Raw genomic sequence first — 12019 nt, 5'->3', positions numbered from 1 at the left:
ACATTCGCTCCTGTACATGTTGTATATGACCCGTCTCTCCCTAAAGCTTGCCCCTATTTTTCTCAGAATATCGAACATCTTGCACCATTTTACATGACCGAAATGTTTTCCAGGTCGACAAATCTTACGAACGTGTCTTGCTTCCATTATCAACCGCAACGTCAGAACTGCCACTCTGTTGCCTTTACCTTTCCTAAAGCCAAACTGATCACACCTAACACTTCCTCCATTTTCTTTTCCATACTTCTGTAGATTATTCTTGTCAGAAATTTTAATTCATGAGCTGTTAAGCTGATTGTGCGACAATGCTCGCAACTGTCCGCTCTTGCAGTCTTCGGAATTGTGTGGACGATATCTTTCCGGTGGTCAGACGGTGTATCGCGAGACTCATTCATTCTACACACCAAAGTGAACAGTCGTATTGTTGCCACTTCATCCAATGATTTTAGAAATTCTGATGGAATGTTATCTATCCTCTCTGCCTCATTTGATCTTAAGTCTTCCAAAGCTCTTGGATGACTGGGTGTTTGTGTTGTCCTCATCATTTCATCATCATTCATGAAAGTGCTGAGATTGGACTGAGCGAAGGTTGGGAATTTGTACGAGCGCTGATAACCACGCAGTTGAGCGCCCCACAAACCAAACATCATCATCATCCAAACTTCTTTTAAATTTTGATTCTAATGCTGGATCCCCTATCTCTTCTAAATCGACTCCTGTTCCTTCTTCTATCACATCAGACAAATCTTCCCATTCATAGAGGACTTCAGCGTACTCTTTTCACCTATCCGCTCTCTTCTCTACATTTAATAGTGGAATTCCCGTTACAATCTCTATGTTATCACCTTTACTTTTAGTTTCATCGAATGTTGTTTTAACTTTTCTGTATGCAGTGTCAGTCCTTCCGACAATCATTTCTTTCTCGATTTCTTCACATTTTTCATGCAGTCTTAGCTTCCCTCCACTTCCTATTTACTTCATTCCTCAGTGATTTGTCTTTCTGTATTCCTGAATTTATCTGAACATTTTTGTACCTCCTTCTTTCATCGATCAACTGAAGTATTTCTTCTGATACTCATGGTTTCTTCGCAGTTACCTTCTTTGTACCTATGTTTTTCTTTCCAACTTCTGTGGTTGCCCTTCTTAGGGATGTCCATTCCTCTTCGCCTGTATTGCATGCTGAGCTATTCGTTACTGCTGTATTTATAGCCTTACAGAACTTCAAGCATTTCTCTTCAGTACTTAGTACTTCCGTATCCCACTTCTTTGAACATTGATACTTCCTAACTGATCTCTTAAATTTCAGCCTACTCTTCATTAGTGCTAAATTGCTACTGTCAATGACAATGAAATTCACCAACAGGCGTGTATCTAACGATGTTATTTTATTTTATTTTGAAGGCTACCTGTTTCAGCATTTCACTGTGCTATCCAGTATCTGATTTCAGCATCTCTGTCTGACCATGATGTAATCTAACTGAAATCTCCCAGTATCATCCGGTCTTTTCCAAGCACACCTCGTCCTCTTGTGATTCTTGAACAGAGTATTCTCTATTACTAGCTGAAATTTATTAAAGAAGTTAATTAGTCTTTCTCCTCTCTCATTCCTCATCCCAAGGCCATATTCTCCTGTAACCTTTTCTTCTACTCCTTCTCCTACTACTGTATTCCAGTCCCCCAGACTATTAGATTTTCATCTGTCTTTACATACTATACTATACTTTCAATATCCTCATATACTTTCTCTATGTCTTCATCTTCAGCTTGAGACGTCGTGATGTATACCTCAATAATAGTTGTCGGTGTTGGTTTGCTGTCGATTGAGAGAACAACAACCCTTCACTGAACTGTTCACAGTAACACTCTCTCTGTCCTATCTTCCTGTTCATGGCGAATCCTACTCCCGTTATACCATTTTCTGGTGCTGTTAATGTTACCCTATACTTATCTGACCAGAAATCTTTGGCTTCTTTCCATTTCGCTTCACTACCCCTACTATATCTAGACTGAGCCTTTGCATTTTCCTTTTCAGATTTTCTAGCTTCCTTCTGACATTCCACGTCCCGACTCGTAGAACGTTATCCTTTCGTTGGTTACTCATATTTTTTTCACACGGTCACCTCCCCCTTGACCGTTCCCTCCGCCCTCCGCCCTCCCCCCCCCCCCCCTGAGCTCCGAATAGAGGACTATTCCGGAATCTTTTGGAAAATGGAGAGATCATCATGACACTTTCTCATTTACAGGCCACATGTCCTGTAGTTACACATTACGTGTGTTTAATACTGTAGTTTCCATTGCCTTTTGCAGCCTCATGCCGTTGATCATTACTGATTCTTCCGCCTTTAGGGGCAGTTTCCCACCCCAAGGACAAGAGAGTTCCCTGAACCTCTGTCCGCTCCTCCCCCTCTTTGACAAGGCCATTGGCAGAATGAGGGTGGCTTCTTATGCCGGAAGTCTTCGGCCGCCATTGCTGCTTATGAACCTGCAAGTAAAAGAAGTAAATAGTTAAAAGCGGCATCATGTTCCAGTGACTTGTCATTTAAACGAACCTGGACAAAACCTTTTCAGTAGGTTACAGGGGCACAAAAGAATCTGCCCCGAAAATGAGACCAACTTTGCAAGATAAGAACTGTTTATCTGCAAATACTCTTAATCTTCAAACATAATGCATTTGCTCTTACAGTATATTTTAACGTTGCTTAAACTATGAGATAGTTATTACTACGTAATAATCCTGCTTCGTATTATATAGACTATAAGTGTGAGAGTGCATAATACGAGGGCAGTTCAATAAGTAATGCGACACATTTTTTTTCTCGGCCAATTTTGGTTGAAAAAACCGGAAATTTCTTGTGGAATATTTTCAAACATTCCCGCTTCGTCTCGCATAGTTTCATTGACTTCCGACAGGTGGCAGCGCTGTACGGAGCTGTTAAAATGGCGTCTGTAACGGATGTGCGTTGCAAACAACGGGCAGTGATCGAGTTTCTTTTGGCGGAAAACCAGGGCATCTCAGATATTCATAGGCGCTTGCAGAATGTCTACGGTGATCTGGCAGTGGACAAAAGCACGGTGAGTCGTTGGGCAAAGCGTGTGTCATCATCGCCGCAAGGTCAAGCAAGACTGTCTGATCTCCCGCGTGCGGGTCGGCCGTGCATAGCTGTGACTCCTGCAATGGCGGAGCGTGCGAACACACTCGTTCGAGATGATCGACGGATCACCATCAAACAACTCAGTGCTCAACTTGACATCTCTGTTGCTACTGCTGTCACAATTGTTCACCAGTTGGGATATTCAAAGGTTTGTTCCTGCTGGGTCCCTCGTTGTCTAACCGAACACCATAAAGAGCAAAGGAGAACCATTTGTGCGGAATAGCTTGCTCGTCATGTGGCTGAGGGTGACAATTTCTTGTCAAAGATTGTTACAGGCGATGAAACATGGGTTCATCACTTCGAACCTGAAACAAAACGGCAATCAATGAAGTGGCGCCACACCCACTCCCCTACCAAGAAAAAGTTTAAAGCCATACCATCAGCCGGTAAAGTCATGGTTACAGTCTTCTGAAGGGGTTATTCTGTTCGATGTCCTTCCCCATGGTCAAACGATCAACTCTGAATTGTATTGTGCTACTCTTCAGAAATTGAAGAAACGACTTCAGCGTGTTCGTAGGCACAAAAATCTGAACGAACTTCTCCTTCTTCATGACAACGCAAGACCTCACACAAGTCTTCGCACCCGAGAGGAGCTCACAAAACGTCAGTGGACTGTTGTTCCTCATGCACCCTACAGCCCCGATCTCGCACCGTCGGATTTCCATATGTTTGGCCCAATGAAGGACGCAATCCGTGGGAGGCACTACGCGGATGATGAAGAAATTATTGATGCAGTACGACGTTGGCTCCGACATCGACCAGTGGAATGGTACCGTGCAGGCATACAGGCCCTCATTTCAAGGTGGCGTAAGGCCGTAGCATTGAATGGAGATTACGTTGAAAAATAGTGTTGTGTAGCTAAAAGATTGGGGAATAACCTGGTGTATTTCAATGCTGAATAAAACAACCCCTGTTTCAGAAAAAAAATGTGTTGCATTACTTATTGAACTGCCCTCGTAGTATCTATCTCAAAGGGCTGAAGGTGCTTTTACAGTCAGTCGAAGAATGCGCACTTCATTTGAATGTTTGCTCCGGAAAACTGCGTACTGCTGTTTTGACACGTCTAAAGTGGTCAACTGGAACCCGATAGTGGGCGTAGAAAGCAGATGTGAAACGATGGACCGTAGTATATCTGTCGTGGCGTAATAAACGTTGCGTAAAGGGTGCTGTGTCAGGGAGGCGAAGGTGTGAATTTACAGAGCGTGAAAATCACAGCAGAACCGAGCGCCTCGCAACGCGTTTACTTCACTCCACATCACTTTATAGCGTGACAGCGGAGAACGGCGCGTCGTTGGCAGCCCGCAGAGGCGGAGCGTTTCCCCGGCGCTGAGGCGCGGCGATTATTCACCCTTTGGACGGAACGCTGGCTGGAATACTGCAGCGTCGCGTGGCGTCGCATGCCGAGTGCTGCAGCGGCTGCGCTGCGCCGCGCTGCGTGGTGCGTCGGCCTCGGAGCGAAGTCGGTTCTCATGGCGCGGCGCGCCCAACGAGGCGTGGCGTGGCGGGGCTACTGGGCTAGCCGAGCCGTATGCGCCGTTTATTGCGCTCCTCTGTATGTCGGAAGCAGCCTTGGCTCACGCTCAGGCGACCTCTGCACCCTTATTGTGATCGCCACAGTAGTGTGGCTCTGTCCATCAAAACGTCCCTGCCAATGCGACGATCCGTGCCCAGGTGTTCTTCTTCCTCTCAGGCCGAACATTATTGAGTACAGGACTGATTATATTTATAAAAACATAGGGAATAGATTAAGGAAAGGCAAACCTACGTTTCTAGCATTTTTAGACTTAGAGAAAGCTTTTGACAATGTTGACTGGAATACTCTCTTTCAAATTCTGAAGGTAGCAGGGGTCAAATACAGGGAGCGAAACCAGATTGCAGTTATAACGCGGTTCCAGGCGCTACAGTCCGGAACCGCGCGACTGCTACGGTCGCAGGTTCGAATACTGCCTCGGGCATCGATGTGTGTGATGTCCTTAGGTTAGTTAGGTTTAAGCAGTTCTAAGTTCTAGGGGACTAATGACCTCAGAAGTTGAGTCCCATAGTGCTCAGAGCTATTTGAACCATTTTTTTCAGTTATAAGAGTCGAGGGGCATGAAAGGGAAGCAGTAGCTGGGAAGGGAGTAAGACAGGGTTGTAGCCTATCCCCGATGTTATTCAATCTGTATATTGAGCAAGGAGTAAAGGAAACAAAAGAAAAATTCGGAGTAGGAATTAAAAGCCATGGAAAAGAAATAAAAAATTTGATGTTCGCCGATGACATTGTAATTCTGACAGAGACAGCAAAGAACCTGGAATAGCAGCTGAACGGAATGGACAGTGTCTTGAAAGGAGGATGTAAGATGCACATCAACAAACGAGGATAATGGAATGAAGTCGAATTAAATCGGGTGATGCTGCCGGAATTAGACTAGGAAATGAGACGCTTAAAGTCATAAATGAGTTTTGCTATTTGGGGAGCAAAATAACTGATGATGGTCGAAGTAGAGAGGATATAAAAGGTAGACTGCCAATTGCAAGGAAAGCGTTTCTGAAGAAGAGAAATTTGTTAACATCGAGTACAGATTTAAGTGTCAGGAAGTCTTTTATGAAAATATTTGTATGGAGTATAGCCATGTATGGAAGTGAAACGTGGACGATAAATAGTTTAGACAAAAAGAGAACAGAAGCTTTCGAAATGTGGTGCTACAGAAGGATGCCGAAGATTAGATGGGTAGACCACATAACTAATGAGGAGGTATTGAATAGAATTGGGGAGAAGAGAAATTTGTGGCACAACTTGACTGGAAGAAGGGATCGATCGGTAGGACAAATTCTGAGGCGATTTAGTATTGGAGGGTAGCGTGGAGAGTAAAAATAGTAGAGGGAGACCAAGAGATGAATACACTAAACTGATTCAGGAGAATGTAGGTAGCAGTAGGTACTGGGAGATGAAGAAGCTTGCACAGAATAGAGTAGCATGGAGAGCTGCATCAAACCAGTCTATGGACTGAAGACACAACAACTACAACATGGAATACGATATATCGATATATAGATATGACCTCAGATGTTAAGTCCCATAGTGCTCAGAGCCATTTGAACCATTTTGACATATCAACGTCAGGTATATCGACGTATCGGCCTTTAAAAATATCGGCTTCACATTGTAAGTACACTGCCTGTTTTATTAGAGCTGTATATTTAAGTATTGATTTACTATTAGATATTCTGTACATCAACAAGTTAGCAGCCTGCCTATCCCACTTACAGCAAGAACTGAATGGAAAACGATGCACCTTCACGCTTCGCGAAAACCACTTTCCGCAGAATGGTAACTGCATGTAAGTTATACAATAAAATGTGTCCGATGGTCCGTCATTCGGTTTCATCGTCACATATCCGATTTGGCTGGAATACTTTATGTCGACTTCGGTGATTATTTTTTTTTTCCATTCCTGTAAACGCCAGCGAACTAACAGTCGTAGTCTCAAAATTGCATGGTGAAGTTAAACGTTCCATTTTCTATAGCTAGCACGGAGTCCCGATTATATCAGCATTTCCTCTCACACGTCTCTGGCCATCGCAAAGACTGATACTGTCATTTAGATTTTTGTTTATACGAGGGCTATTCAGAAAGTAGGGAACGTTTCCGTCTGACGCCGCTAGGCGCGCGCCGATCGCGGGTATTTTGGTATGTGCGTGCTCGGCAGTTCAGTCGGCATCCATCCGTGAGAGCGGGAACGTCTCTGCGTGTTTGGTTTTTCCGATATTCGAATTTGAAATGTGCGCTGCAATCGAAAATCCCGCCAGCTGTGAGGTGCGGTCTTTGATACGGTTTTTGTTGGCAAAAAACGTAAAACCTGTAGAAATTTATCGTGAACTGTGCAAAGTGTACGGAAACAACGTAATGAGTGACTGTTCCGTCCGGAAATGCTGCATTAAGTTTAAAAATGGCCGAACCAACGTTCATGATGAAGAGAAGTGTGGATGCCCGAGCATTGTGACTGACGATCTTGTCGCTAAAGTTGATGAAACGATTCGTGAAAACCGTCGCTTCACAATAACGGAGCTTTCGCTCTCTTTTCCACAAGTTTCACGGACTTCGTTGTTTGAAATTGTCATTCAGAAGCTAGGCTACCACAAATGCCCAAATGCTTGCAAAGCACCATAAAGAACAGCAAATAGAGGCAACATTGACATTTCTGGAGGCCTACCACAGACATGGTGATTCATTACTGGATGGAATAGTAACCGGTGACGAGACTTGGGTGAAACACATCAATTGCGAGACAAAATTATAGTCCATGGAGTGGGGGCACACAAGGTCCCCCCAAGAGCCAAGAAAATGTTTGCGAACCTTGTCACCAAGGAAGTTGATGGCGACAGTGTTTTGGGATAGGCAAGGTGTGCTTCTTATTTATTTTCTCGAATATGGAGTAACCATAAACTCTGCCCGGTGCTGTCAAACTTTGCACAGCCTTAGAAGAGCAAAATTTAAAGATATAAAAAACAGTCTTGATCGCAACTTTTAATTTTTATTTGAGTGACCGGTTTCGATTCTATTTAAGAGCCATCTTCAGACTCCAGAACGGTGGGTGGACTCCTTGGAGCAAGTTGTGCCGACTCTCGACGCTGGTATAGCAGTTTTTCCAGCGTCGAGGGTCGGCGCAATCCGTTCACACACTCAACAAGCTTGTATTTCTTACTAAACGACAGTGTTTCACCGTATTGAATACTTTCTAAAATCAAGGAACACGGCTTAAGTCCGGTCGCCGTTCTCTACGGCTCCCTGAATGTCATCGACGAGCTGAGCTAGCTGAGCTTGCAACACCCATATTAATTTTTACGGATGACGTAGCTACGTACCCAGCATATCTAAAATTTCCAGTATATTATGTTGGTTTCCAGCTCTAGCTACTTATGAAAAATATATAGGTGAATGAGCACCATTTAAGAACGTTACCACCTGCTTTGCTGAGTCAAATCTTGTTGCATCGCTTGGCTCGTGTCGTTCTTCGGCTTTTCCTGGAAGCTGTGACAAACTGCTTTACGTGCAGTAGTGTCACTCAACGTCTGACCTACTGCTTTCCTCACTGATAGCACTTGGGCAGTTTGCATTTAAGGTACCTGAAGTTTAATTCGTTTCGGTAACTGTAATAAGTGTGTGTATGGTGGAAAGTCTTGTAGCGATACGGCGAGGCACAGTTTCGGTAAATACCTTACTCCTCTCGAAAAGCACCAGAGACTGTCACTAAGTGGTTACTATTAACAGCGTCACACCCCTTCACTCAATAAAACACTGCATCTCACCTCATGTACGTCGGGTAATGGCCATGGAAATATTTTCACCATAAACACTCAAATCAGTTTCTGCCAGGCCGGTCCCCACGCCAAGCTTGCGTTAGGGCCTTGGCTGTGTGTTTTTTTTTTTTTTTTTTTTTTTCTTCAGTGGTGCAATCTCTTGGCCTGAACGAAAATTTCCTCTCTAAGATTCCTTTTCCGCAGACGACTTATCGGGAAGATGATATACCACATCCAAAATAAACAAAATTTAATCTTCTAATGTACAAAACGATGTGCGGAAAGTGATTTAACCGCCTTCAAATGCAAAATGAAACATGCAAGTTAAAGTTACTCATACCAACTAAAATATTATACGAAAATGAAAACTAAAATCTTCTAATAACCTACAGTTTATCGCCAAAATTAATTTTTGTAGGAAAATAAAATTCTTCTCGAAACTCAATCTGTCTCGGTAACAAATTCTTTCAGCAACTAAAATATTTCTAGAAACTAAAATTTTTAGGTTACAGAGTCTCTGAAAAATCAGGAATCTTCTTGGACACTAAGGGCTTTTTGTAATCACAATCATCCTTGCAAAACGAAGCCTTCTTGAAGCTCGTATTCTTTATTTTATTGTGAGGCTCTGAAAGGAAAATCAAAGTGAACTCTGGTTTCTTAGGCTATAAGAAAAATAAAAGGTGTACTCTGTACTTCTTCTTCATTTATAATTAAACAAACCGGACGTTGTCCGGTGCCTCCGGTCGATGCTTGATTTAGCGCGTGACTGGCACAAGCTTCTTACCGCATTATTGTGTCGAGGTGCTTCCGGATGCACCCTTTGCAATTGGCCCTTGTGTGGTTTTTACATTAAAATTGTACACAAGGAAGCAGTAAAACGGTAGACACTGTCAGAGTGCTTACTTTTTAGAGAATAATGGTCGAAATAACTCACTACTTAGGTTAGCTTGGAGGGTGTCATCTCAAGGTACGCAGACGGTCAAGGAAAGTAATACACTATGAAGCACGAGTGTGAGATTTATCAATCTTTCTGGACTTTTTCATCATATAACGAGTACCAAGTGATTAAATTTTCATTTCATTCGGAAAATGTACATCATCAACTTTATTGTTGGAATATGCCCCGGCCGGCTGGAGTGGCCGAGCGGTTCTAGGCGCTACAGTCTGGAACAGCATGACCGCTACGGTCGCAGGTTCGAATCCTGCCTCAGGCATGGATGTGTGTGATGTCCTTAGGTTAGTTAGGTTTAATTAGCTCTAAGTTCTAGGGGACTGATGACCTCAGAAGTTAAGTCCCATAGTGCTCACAAGGGAACCTCCCCATCGCACCCCCCTCAGATTTAGTTATAAGTTGGCACAGTGGATAGGCCTTGATAAACTGAACACAGATCAATTGAGAAAACAGGAAGAAGTTATGTGGAACTGTGAAAAAATAAGCAAAATATACAAACTGAGTAGTCCATGGGCCACATAACCAACATCATGGAGAAAGTGTGCTTAGAAGCGCCGTGGTCCCGTGGTAGCGTGAGCAGCTGCTGCACGAGCGATCCTTGATTCAAGTCTTCCCTCGACTGAAAATTTTACTTTCTTTATTTTTGCATAGTTATCTGTCCGTTCGTTCATTGACATCTCTGTTCACTGTAATAAGTTTAGTGTCTGTGTTTTGCGACCGCACTGCAAAACCGTGCGATTAGTAGACGAAAGGACGTGCCTCTCCAATGGGAACAGAAAACATTTGATCGTAAGGTCATAGGTCAACCGATTCCTCCACAGGAAAACACATCTGATATATTCTATACGACACTGGTGACGGCATGTGCGTCACATGACAGGTATATTTTGTCGACACACCTAACTTGTACACTTGGCGAATGGGTAAAAAGATCCTTCTACCTTGCCCGATTTAGGTTTTCTTGTGGATGTGATAATCACTCCCAAAAAAGTGATGAAAACATAAGAGTCTGTCACATAAACTGAAAATAAAAAATTAAAATTTACAGTTGATGGAAGAATTGAACCTAGGACGTTGCGTTCCGCAGCTGCTCACGTTACCACGAGACCGCGGCGCTCCTGCGTTCCTATACTCCTTATTGTTGCTTATCTTGCCTTGAACTACTCAGTTTGTATAATTTGCTTATTTATTTACAGTTCTACACAACTTCTTCCTGTTTTCTCAATTGATCTGTGTTCAGTTTTTCAAGGTCTATCCACTGTGCCAACTTGTAACTAAATCTGAGGGGGGTGCGATGGGGAGGTTCCCTTGTCAGAGCCAATACGCCCCAAGGGGGCGATTAAACACTTGTGTTCGCTTTTCCGTGAGTTTAAATACTCGCAGAATGTAATTTTGTGAAAATTCTTATCAGTACTGAAATACCTACCTGTCACTTCACACCACCTGTACTCTGGTATCGCACTAAAGACAAGCTATATCACTGATAAATCAGGGGACCAAGCAGGTCAGACAAGGGTCCGTACATACCTCGATGCGTTTGTCGCGTGAAATGCAATGTGTGACCTTGCCTCAGCTGTTTGAATACGCCTTTTGGCAGCCTGCTCGTGAACAGTATGACAAGGTATCCCGTTCTTGCCACATTATGACGAGCATTCAGCCTTCTGTTGTCACATCAAGTAGCTTCACACGCAAGATTCCAGAACAGGAGAGACCTGGATCTTGAGAATCGATACTTTCTGTGACCTTTCACCAAGTCGAAGTCGAATGTGGACACGTCAATCTGACATCCACAAGCACAAGCGAAACTCATCACTGAACGCCACAAATACCACTCAGTGTCAAGGTGATTGTGCCTTTTCATCATGCCAGCTTGTTGTCTGTGCTGTGTTGTCAGCAGTAAAAGGCGCATGGTGAGATCTCTAAAAAACTTCCCGATGACTCGTACTAACACTCTGCCTGTAACCTTTGCTCGGATTTCACCAGCAGAGCCAATCGAACAGTTCTACGATTTTCTAGTGACGCAGTTCTGAAGGAACCCAAGCCTACTCTTTCGCCACACTGTCGTCTTGATTACATCCCATCATCACTCGTTTCCAGTCATTGCGATACATGGGATATGTCGGTATGATGCTCCCATTTTCATCACGACAGTCACTCAGCCTCACTTAAAGTCCAAAAATAGCATTTATCTACAGACAGATACGTGTCCTCTGGGCAAGAAGGGTTGTGATCTCCACCGGAGGCGTTCCAGTAACCACAACGTTCTCGCACCATTCTATACTGGAAAGAGGCTCACGTAGGGATGCAGTTTTAAACATGTCCCATGGGCATGGAAATATTGGAATATGAGTTTGGCAGCGTTCAGTCAAGGTGTAACACTAATCGTTTCCGTCAGTGTATTTCGTCGGCCTTGGACCTCAAATCCACTACACCATCAGAACTATACCAGTAAATCCGCACCCATGACACTGTAAAGAATCTAACTCCCATGTATAAAACAGCTTCATTTGTTTGTTTACTTTATAAATAAGTTAATGAGCCTAAACATTTGACGTTAAGCACGTAAACGAGAAAAATTTTAGAAAGCGCTTCTAAAGTATGCTTAAAGTCTTCTGGAAGTTTCTAACAAGGGAAC

This window comes from Schistocerca serialis, chromosome 6, assembly GCF_023864345.2.
Source record: "Schistocerca serialis cubense isolate TAMUIC-IGC-003099 chromosome 6, iqSchSeri2.2, whole genome shotgun sequence".
Classification (NCBI taxonomy): domain Eukaryota; kingdom Metazoa; phylum Arthropoda; class Insecta; order Orthoptera; family Acrididae; genus Schistocerca; species Schistocerca serialis.
Note: the sequence above shows the minus strand (reverse complement) of the source record.